An 11,548-nucleotide genomic window follows, 5' to 3' on the forward strand; every position below is an offset into this window, starting at 1 on the left:
ATCTCTCCGCCTGCCTCTCTGCCTACTTGTGATCTCTCTTTGTGTCAAATAAATAAATAAGGGGTGTCTGGGTGGCTCAGTGGGTTAAGCCTCTGCCTTTGGCTCAGGTCATGATCCCGGGGTCCTGGGATCGAGCCCTGCATAGGGCTCTCTGCTCAGCGGTAAGCCTGCTTCCTCCTCTCTCTTTTTGCCTGCCTCTCTGCCTACTGTGGTCTCTCTCTATCTGTCAAATAAATAAATAAAATCTTAAAATAAATAAATAAGAAAATGAATTCATGACTTTTACAAATGTATTAAGTGAAAGAAACTGGAAGAAAGATAGTTTATGTTTCTGAACCTTGTTCTTTTATCATCTTGCCCTGATGCTTTTTTTCTTTTTATTAATAGAAGTGAGATGATGTGAAAGGTTAAGAGGGGCTCTAGTTTACAGTTGGCTGGAGATGATCATGCTTATTGAGGCCATCTCTTCCCAAACACCATTGTAGCTGCAAGGGCAAAGGCAGAGCAAAGAAAGACAGAAAAGCAAGGGATGGACATTGGTTCCGCTGCATCCAACAATTAGACTACGTTTCATCTAGTCAGTTTTTCTGAGGTGTCTGTGTTCCCTGCTGTATTACACAACTCTGACTGTAGGATGAAACAGAAGACGTATTATGATTCTCCAATCTCTACTTAGGAAAATCATCAGAAAGGACAGGGTTTGGTCTTGGGAAAGATAGGCAGTCTTAAAGCAGTCATAGGTTTTGTGTGTGTGTGTGTGTGTGTGTGTGTGTGTGTGTGTGTGTATCTGGTGCTCACACTAAATGTCTCAGGCCTTGAAGCTAAAGACAGCAACTCCAGCACATTTTTATTTATTTGGAGCCATTCAGATCAATCTTCATAGAAGCAGTCACACTTCAGGGTCCTGACTTTGTTAAGTGCCTCCTCAGCTCTTTGTCAGAAGATCCAGTTTAAAGCCTCACAAGTGGATCTCTTGAGAGTTATTTGTTTTTAATCTGCAGTAAGAGGACCAGTCTGGTGGGAGACCTACAGCCTTAGTATTTCAACTGTCCCTTTTAGGAAATGGGAGTCCTCCAGGTTCATTATCTAGTTCTTTGTGGACCATTAGGTTGTCCTTTCTGACAGGGGTTAATGAGCCCAGTGATAGAACACTTGTGTAGGCATAATCCCTAAGTACCTTCTCTGAAATAACACAGCACTGACCACAATTAAAAAATCATTGATGTTGTTGGCAATCCTAGTATTCTCAGTTTGAAAGTAGAAATCAAGAAGCAAACTGCCAGGGCACCTGGGTGGCTCAGTCATTAAGTGTCTGCCTTCAGCTTGGGTCATGATCCCAGGGTCCTGGGATCAAGCTCCACATTGGCTCCCCACTCAGCAGGAAGCCTGCTTTTCCATCTCCCATTCCCTCTGCTTGTGTTCCCTCTCTTGCTGTGTCTCTCTCTGTCAAATAAATAAAATCTCTTTAGAAAGAAGCAAATTGACTCCTTAGGTTCTGATTTTTGCCATTTATTAGCTCTGTGACCTGAAGAAAGTTACTTAAACTATTCATGTCTCAGTCTTCTTGAATACAACCTGAGAAGAATAATGGTACTATGCCTATAGGTCCCTGTGAGAATTAAATGAGGTAATTAAAAAAAAAAAAGAGTTTGAATAATGCCTGGAATATAGGAGGCCCTATATAAATGCTAGATACTTTATTATAAAGGACTAGTTATCCCATCAATTAATTTATATAACAGTCCTCTAAGGTAGACATTTCACTTTTATTCTCCTTTTACATATGAGGAAATTAAGGTAGAATGGTTGAGTGACTTATCCCAGCTAACCATATTTAACATTACAATACTGGAATTCATAACCAGTACTAGATAATGAGGGAAGTGTGACACTTCAAGGAGATTTATATTACAACATAGAAGCTAGGCACTCTAATGCCACATGATTGTGGTTTCTGCTGACTTTTATGGCTTCATCAAGGTATGGGGGATTGATAAAGGCTACATAATTCTGGGGTAAGAACTGGAGTCAGAAAATTTGGGTCTGAACTCCAATTCTGCCTCTAGTAGTGGCTGTTTGACTTTCAATTTACTTTAGCTGTGTAAGCTCAAAATTCTTGATCTGCAAAATCCTGAAATGTTGTTGTGTATTAATGTATATAAAATACTTAGCAAATATCCTAGTATAGCATAAGTTTTGAGAAAGTGATAGCTATTGTGGTAGATTCCACACTGGCCCCATTTCTTTTCCTTTTCTGTTTTGATACTATTTCCATGTAAATTTTTAGTGTCTTCCACTAGGTATCTAGATTAAGTCATATGACACACTTTGACTGCTATAATGGGGGTGGAAATTACAATGTGCCAGTTCTAAATCTCTTGTATCTCTATCATCACAATGAGAACATGCAGATGCTGTGCAGGTAAGAGACATGTGGAGTGGGGTTGAGTTATAGAGTGTGATGCAAAACTAGGATTTGAGTCCAGATCTATCTGACTTCATAATTAGATTTCTTCTCCACTTGGCTAGTCTTCATAGTATTAGCATTGCTATAGGAAAAGCTTAGGGACAGATATAGGACAGGTTTTTGTGGTTTTTTTCCCTCTTTTATGCATTAGATTGGATTGCTAAGAGATATTGCACAATAAACTTATAGTTAACCAAAATGTAGCTACAACAATGAGCAATAAAGAGAAAAAGAAAATTTGTATTTATGAGAACAAAATCACCTTTATAAAATCTATATAGGTAATGCAGAGCAGCTCTTCTATAGTCTTGTCTAATGTGTAACTTCTTTGGTAACTTGTGAGACCAAATTTAATAGGGTATGCCTTCTTGACATTTTATAGATCCACGAGCCTGAAGTGAGTTAGGTGCAGTTGTGCTTGTCACCAGAGAACTGGTATTGTATAATAAAGAATGTGGCTGGCCTTTGTTCCAGTTCTGGAAAGGAAACTCTAAATATTTGGAATTTCTGTAGTCATAGGAGCATCTTTGTTATTTATGAGCCCCTTAGACATACCTGAGTTTATGTTAATGAGGTGACTCATGATGTGGGCTGTTGAAGTCAGAAAGGCAAACCATGTGATTAGAGGATTGAGGCTTTGAGCCAAGGGAGATAAGCTAGATCTCTCAAAAACCAGGGAGAGAGGGAAAAGCGGGGCCTAGAGGTTGCATTCAATCATGTCTTCATAATGATTTATGATTTATTCAATTATGCCCTCATAATGAGTCCCCAGTAAAACCTCTGAACATTGAGGCTTAGTGGAGCTTTCAGGTTGGTGGAAATATCAGTGTGCCAGAGGTGTGACATAACCCGAATCCACAAGGTTGAGAGCAGAGACCTCTACATTCAGGACTCTCCCAGACTTTACCTTGTTCCTTTTCATTTGCCTGATCCTGACTGATTGATCTATATATCTATATCTTTATTTATATCTATATCTATCATCTATATCTATATATATAGCTATTTAATTTCTTTTCAGTGTTCCAGAAGTCACTATTTATGCACCACACCCAGTGCTCCATGCAGTACCTCACTCCTCTCCAAATCCCTCAGTTTGTTTCTCAGGGTCCACAGTCTCTCATGGTTTGTTTCCTCCTCCAATTTCCCCCAATTCACTGGTCTTCTCCATCTCCCCATGTCCTCTGTATTATTCCTTATACTCCACAAATAAGTGAACCCATGATACTTGACTTTCTCTGCTTCACTCCTTTCACTCACCATAATCTCCTCCAGTCCCATCCATGTTGATACAAAAGTTGGGTATTCATCCTTTCTGAAGGAGGCATAATACTGCATAGTATATATGGACCATATCTTCTTTATCCATTCATTCATTGAAGGGCATCTTGGTTCTTTCCACAGTTTGGCAATTGTGGCCATTGCTGCTATGAAAATTGGGGTAGAGATGGCCCTTCTTTTCACTACATCCATATCTTTGGGGTAAATGCATAATAATGCAATTGCAGTATCATAGGGAAGCTCTATTTTTAATTTTGTAAGGAATCTCCACACTGTTTTCCAACAGTGTGGTTCCAATGCACCAACTTGCATTCCCACCAGCAGTGTAAGAGGGTTCCCCTTTCTCCACATCCTCTCCAACACTTGTTGTTTACTGTCTTGTTAATTTTGGCCCTTCTAATTGGTGTAAGTTGGTATCTCAGTGTGGTTTTGATTTGAACCTCCCTGATGGCTAATGATGATGAACATTTTTTCATGTGTCTGTTAGCCATTTGTATGTCTTCTTTGGAGAAGTGTCTGTTCATGTCTTCTGCCCATATTTTGACATGATTATCTGTTTTTGCGTGTGTTGAGTTTGAGAAGTTCTTGATATCTTTTATAATAAATCTGTAATCATAGAGATAGCACATTCCTGAGTTCTGTGAGCTGTTCTACTAAGTTATCAAAACTGAGAAGTGTCATGGGATTCTCTGGATTTGCAATTAATTGGTCAAAAGTGCAGGTGACCTGGGGACTCCCAAATTTGTGTCAGGTATTTGAAGTGAGGACAGTCTTGTTGGAGAATCTGCCCCTAGACTGTGGAGTCTGACACTCCGTCTGCACAGTTAGCATTAGAATTGCTCTATAATATTGCAAGTGGCCTAGGTGGCCTCATGTGCTTTTTAAATTTTTTTAAAAATTTTTTAAAAACCCAATTATTTATTTAATATATTCATCACAAGGGCTCAACCAGAGACTTAATTTAAAAAAACAAAGATGATATAAAAATGGCACCAGAGCTTAAGATACAGAGTCCTCGACAGAAATGAAGAAAAATACAGACTATCTAAGAAGAAAATAAAAAGACAACACAAGGAGAGAGGCTGGACAGACAGGGATCTTGGCAGGAGACATGCTTTCAGTAGGTTTCTTGCAGATACTTTTTAAAGGCTGTGGGGTTTTTCCAGAGCTCAGCAGCATGGGTATTCAAAGGACTACCAATGTTTGGTTCTCCTAGCAGGCTTTGGATGGACAGCAGGATTGTCCTGACATCATACCTGGCAGACCATTTGTCCTTCAGGGTATCCAGGCAGATGTTTCTCTGGGTTTTCACATTGGGGTGATAGGAGGATGTGAGGAACTTCACCATGGGCATTGGAAGGGTAACTACTCGGGAACTCCAGGGAGAGCATCCGATGCAGGTCTTCATATACGGTGTCAGCTGCTTCATAGATGGTCCTCATCCATTTGAAAATGTTGTCTAATTCAGCGAGGGCAGAAATTACTTTGTCACCAGACATCCTGATGGTCATCAGCTCCTGCTGTACCTCTTGTGCACGGGGCCCTGGGCATCCCCCAACTGGGTTCAGTTCTTTTGCGGGTGCAGCGACGCTGGTGGCAGATGGGTTGCAGTTCTGGGAGGCCTCCAGGGTGGTGCAAGGAGGGAGGCAGGAACTGGGAGAGCACAACTGCAACTACCACATGTGTTTCATTTAAAAAAATAATATTTTTATTAACTAATAATAACGTATATATACATCCTTATTAAAGTTGGAATTTTATACTTGTAGAAATGTCCTTTCTCCATATAATTTCCCTTCTTCTTGAAGTAAACCACTTTGTTTGTTATGCAGTCTTCTAGTCCTTTTTATGAATTTGCCTTCATATCTTCATACAATACAAAGTGTTATTTTGTGTTTGCATTTTTTTTAATTTTTAATTTTTTATAAACATATATTTTTATCCCCTGTTATTTGACATAAAAAGTGTCATTTTTTGGCTATCAGACACATTAAAAAATGTTCTTCATCACTAGACATTAGGGGGATTCAAATTAAAACCACATTGAGATATCACCTTACACCAGTTAGAATGGCCAAAATTAGCAAGGCAGGAAACAACACGTTGTTGGAGGGGATGTGGAGAAAGGGGAACCCTCTTACACTGTTGGTGGGAATGCAAGTTGGTGCAGCCTCTTTGGAGAACAGTGTGGAGATTCCTCAAGAAATTAAACATGGAACTTCCCTATGACCTTGCAATTGCACTACTGGTATTCACCCCAAAGATACAGATGTAGTAAAAAGAAAGGCTATCTGTATCACAATGTTTATAGCAGCAATGGCCACAGTCGTCAAACTGTGGAAGGAACCAAGATGCCCTTCAACGGATGAATGGATAAGGAAGATGTGGTCCATGTACACTATGAAATATTATGCCTCCATCAGAAAGGATGAATATCCAACTTTTGTAGCAACACGGACAGGACTGGAAGAGATTATGCTGAGTGAAATAAGTCAAGCAGAAAGAGTAAATTATCATATGGTTTCACTTATTAATAGAGCATAACAAATAGCATGGAGGACAAGGGGAGTTAGAGAGAAGGGAGTTGGGGGAAATTGGAAGGGGAGGTGAACCATGAGAGACTATGGACTCTGAAAAACAATCTGAGAGGTTTGAAGGGGCCGGGGGGGTGGGAGGTTGGGGGAATCTCCCAAGTAGGGGGTATGAGAGAGGGCACGGATTGTGTGGAGCACTGGGTGTGGTACAAAAACAATGAATACTGTTACGCTGAAAATAAATTTTTAAAAAGTGTCATTTTTACTTTTGTGTATCCATCTATTTTTTAATCAATACTATTTTTTGGAGATCTAGTATTTATAGAGTTAACCACATTAAAAGAGAAACAATGCAAAACACCTTTGCCTACCCATTCCCCTATTGATGGACATGTAGGGTGCTTCATAACTCTAGCTACTGTTTCAAGTGATGATGAAATGAGCATCCTTGTGCATGACTTCGTGGATCCACATTGAGTGTTTCTCCAGAGAGGGTATCTTTGAGCAAATCTGCTGTGTGCCTTTGAAAATTCTGATGTGCTTTCAGTCATTTGATTTGACCTTTTAAGAAACAGTTTATTTGGTGATTTGGGGTGATTTAGAATTAGTGTCTCAAAGTTATAGCAGTTATGCACTTAAAGGAACAAAACTGGTTGATAGATAGGTTGGCTATCAGTTGACCATTAGGGAGATAAAGCTTTTATTTTTGGCTAGAGGAAAACATTCTATTATTATTTATTATAAGTTATAAGATAATTGAGAAAGTATGATTTTGAGGGAGAAGAATAAATGGTTAATATTCGATTTTTCAACTTATGGTCAAATGTTGCACATTTCATGTATGAGTGTGTGTGTGTGTGTGTGTGTGTGTGTGCCTGCACACGGGCATACCTATACACACAAGAGAAATATTGTAATTTAAAGATGAGGTGATGATCCTGAATTTGTACTCTAACTCTTGCAAGTGCCATTGATAGAATAACTGTATTAGTCTACCCAGGCTGCTATGACAAAATACCATACACCAGGTGACTTCAAAAACAAACATTTATTTCATATAGTTCTGTATAGGGAAGTCCAAGATCAAGGTGGGGGCTAATTCAGCCCCTGGCGAGGATCTTCCTGGATACAGATAGCCACATTCCTGCTTCATCCTTATATGGTAGAGAGAGTTCTGATAAACATTTCTTATGAAGGCACTTATAAATTCCTCTTCCTATAAGGGCACTAACTCCATCAGGAGGACCCTGCTCTCATAACCTAATCTAAACCTAATTATCTCTCAAAGACCCTTTCTTCAAAAAACATTATACTGGGGGTTAGGAGCTCAAAAATATGAATTTTGAGTGCACACACACACACACACACAAAAGTGATTACCTCATCCTCATCTGAAGCCTTTGGGAGATGGCCTCAGTACCTCCTTCTATGACATGTGTACAAAGATTTTCTTGTGGCTCACTAACTTGTAGTTAAGGATGCTTTCTTGCCACAGTTTATTTCTTACTCATTCTCCTTCCCATCCATGATGGTTATGGAGCAGTGTTTCACAGTCTTTTTGCAGTTTCTATCTTAAGGCTCCAGAATGATTCCATCAACCAGGTGGTTCAAAAATTCTGATGGGATCTCAGAGCATTGGTACTTTTATTTATAAACAGTTACAGATGAGAATCACAGTTTTGGACACAAAGAAAAATTTAAGTTCATCACAGACCTTCATTATTTTCTAGACAATGCTAATTCCCAGGAGAGGAAGTCCAGAGTGATTCTGACCCCTTGTTCTTTGTCTTGCAAAGTATTGCTCTGTTTTTTACCTTCAGGTAATCCTCTCTTCATGCAGTTCTATTAACCTTGCACATATGAAAAAAAAATGATGGTCTAAGGGTTGGCAGGGAAGATAATATATGTGGTCAGCAATGTCTTCCTTGGACGAGGGAAGAGTATTGAGTCTGGATGCTGTGTATTTTCTTCCCTGCAGAGATATTTTCTTCCTCCTCCCCTTGATTGTCTGGCCACATATTCTCTCTTCCATTGGTATGTCCATCATAGTTCCTCCTTTCTTCTTAGGCCAGTTTCACACAATACCACTACCCAGGATTCATGGTAACATCAATGACAATAATTTATACTAACAGCTAACATTTACCAAGTACCTCCTTAGTTATAAGACCTGCATGTTTACATTTAATTCTCACACCAATCCAAGAGATCAGCCCTAATATTATCCCCATTTCATAATGGAGAAAAAAGAGGCTCAGAAAGACTATAGAATTAACTGAATGTCTTACGGCCAATGAGTGGTAGTGCCAGGATTTGTACCCAGGCAGTCGGACTCCATTTTTAACATTACTACTCTGTTTTTCATAAACTGGGATTTTCACTTCACATCCAATATTATTTAATTCTCATAACAGTACTTTAAAGTGGGGATGGTGAAGCCATTTTTCAGATGAAATCAGCAGCCTCAATAAAGTTAGTTTTCCCTAAATCACCAACAAGTGGAGGAGCCCCCTGAAATCGTTCCTTCTTATTAAGCTGCCTCAGTTTAACTCCTTCTTGGGCTTTGAATTGAATCAAAGGCTCAAGCTATTCAGTCCTAAGGCAGAAAATAAACTGGGTAATTCAGAATGTGTCTGTTTCATTGACTTTCTCTTGCTCTTTTCTTATTTTTGTGACCTTGCAGGTCCCATTACCATTGTCCCTGCGTGGGATGTGGTTCCACATTGTCCTCTGGTCTTCTGGCCCTTTGCTTCTACCCTCAAGCTCCAGCCAGACCCATCTACATTTTAAAGTTGTCACAAGTTATGTTCAAATCTCTAGAGTCCTTGCTGCCTTAAGGAACATTGTATCTAATTTTAAAATGATTTATCATTGCAATTTGTGCTAATATCATTATAAATCATCAATTTACATAGACTGAAGGTCTGATTAATTCAAATGTATTCATTTATTTTTAGATTAATATGCACCTCATGACTAACCTCTGTATTCATTTACACACAAGATTAAAAACAGATTATTACATCCAAACAAGAACCTACACCATGCAACTCAAGTAGGGTTGCCCATTTCCAGCACTGGCAGGATAGCTTGAGGATTCCTTTTGCAATTCTGAAAGGGTCAAAGGAAGAAGTGTCTCATCTGACATGTCATTACAGCAACAGGCCTTGGGCTTCTCACTCTGACACTGTCACTCTTGCCTGTACTGCCTCAGGGCACATTACTTTGGTTTTCCAATCTGTAGAGACATAATGAATATTGACAGAATGTTTAGTACATGCCCAATTGTAGCATTGGGCTTTATAGGTGCTAACTCATTTAATCTTTACAACAACCTTATGAGGTATGTACTAATATCACTCCATTTTACAGAGGTGGGAATGGAGGCTCAGAAAGATAGTAACTTGCCCAAGTTAGATACTTGACCAAGGTTAAGTGTTACAGCTAGTAAGTGTCAGAGTTAGGATTTGAACCTTTAAAATCTGGATCCTAAGTCTATGTTTTAGTCATTCTTCTATGTGGCTTTAAGATTAACCAGGATCATTCAAGAATTGAAATGACCATTAGAGATGTTTTCAAAAATATTTGTAATACTAATTGTTGGTATAGACACTGAGTGGCTGAGATCATGTCCAACACTTACTATGAAATCTCAAGATACACAGTCCAGTTCTGGACAAAAGGCAGTTGCTCAGTAGATGTGTTTCAATTAGCTATTGATCATTTTCCCTCCATGATGGAATCATCTCTTTAGGATGAAGATACTTGGTTAGTGCCCTAGAATTTTGGAGTTGTAAGATGTGAGTTTGTTTTCTATTTCCACCAGTCTAACTTCACATAAAATACCACTATACACACAGGCCTGGGGGAATTTTAGTTTTTAACTCTATAAAGTGGTCATCTTATTTCTCTGACTGGTTTCTTTGGTCTGAGCTGTGAGCTTCTATGACACATCAGCTGATTCCACAAGGCCATTTTATGGGCAGTGCAGGCTTCATTAGCCTGGACCTGAGTTTCTACCCCTGCAGTTCTTCTCAAGTGTTTTCATACTGAAGGGGAGTCCAGGAAGCAGCTCACCTGTTTCTAATCTGTTAAAAGTTTACAGGCAAAGGCATTGGGTTGACTTGAAGCACAAAATATGATTAATGATTTGGAGTACTAATGGAATGTTGGCCATGCAAAAATGTCTTTCTATATATTTCCAAAAAGGCCTTTCTTACCTAAGACCTTGTATTTTAAATTATATTTTTAGGTCCACTTTTTATAGCCTAAACATATCTGTCAGCCACCTATTGTGTGAAAAATATTTTGCCTTGTGAGAGAGGAATGTTAACAATAATAAGTATATCTTGAACTTGTATAGCAATTTTTTTCAAAGTATTTTCATGTATTGCATTGTTTCATTGAAAGTGCAGTGAAATGAGAGACCAAAGCTTGAATTTTTATCATGGCGAAGTGACCTAAGTCACTGTCCTTCCTTCGGTATCAATTTCTTTATCTGATTTGAGACCTGAACTCTCCTTTTCTATGATGTTTGATATTTTGACTTACTTAAAGTGGAAGCTGTAGTCCCACACACCTTGAAAGACACAGATTAAGAGGCTCAACGAACTTGATGACCCAAACTAAAAATATACCAAATGCTTTAAATCACAGGCTCTGGCATCAGACTGCTTGGGTTCAAATACTTGCTTAACTATTTAGTACTTGGCAAGTTACTTAATGTCTATTTTCTCAACTGTTAAACTGGGGATGATTAATAGCACCTATCTTACAGGGTCAATCAAGGATAGTTAATGCATATAAGTGCTAGAACAGTTTGTGGCTCATAATAGATACTCAAGAAATGCCAGTGACTCCTGGCAAGTTAAGAAATTTGGAACACTCTGAACTCTACCTCTGAAATTCATAATACTCTATATGTTAATTAATTGAATGTAAATAAAAATAAAATAAAATAAAATTTAAAAAAGAAAAAAATTGGAACATTCACACAGAATGCAGAACCCTGATGTGTATCCATGGTTTCTAGAAATCCACCTCAGATATTGAGGTCTGAAATAGAACTGAGCAGAAGACAGAAGCAGACTTGGGGCTCAAAAAAGGAAGTCTCTGGACCACTAGAAGAAGTTGCAACTATGTTTTGGAGACGACCATACTTAAAGAGCAGATGGAAGACTATGAAATGAAAATGGCTAAATATGTTGGAGCTTGAGAACCAGTTCTCTGGGAATGATGCTCATTCTGATGGCCTAAAAGTCAAATT

At 38.7% G+C, this 11,548-nt stretch overlaps 1 pseudogene; it reads right to left on the bottom strand.

Moving 5' to 3' along the window:
- Nucleotides 1–613: 613 nt before the first annotated feature.
- Nucleotides 614–7,809, bottom strand: LOC132008204 (ubiquitin-conjugating enzyme E2 C-like; annotated as a pseudogene).
- Between the last annotated feature and the right edge of the window lie 3,739 nt (nt 7,810–11,548).

Source organism: Mustela nigripes, chromosome 1 (genome assembly GCF_022355385.1).
Source record: "Mustela nigripes isolate SB6536 chromosome 1, MUSNIG.SB6536, whole genome shotgun sequence".
Taxonomy (NCBI): domain Eukaryota; kingdom Metazoa; phylum Chordata; class Mammalia; order Carnivora; family Mustelidae; genus Mustela; species Mustela nigripes.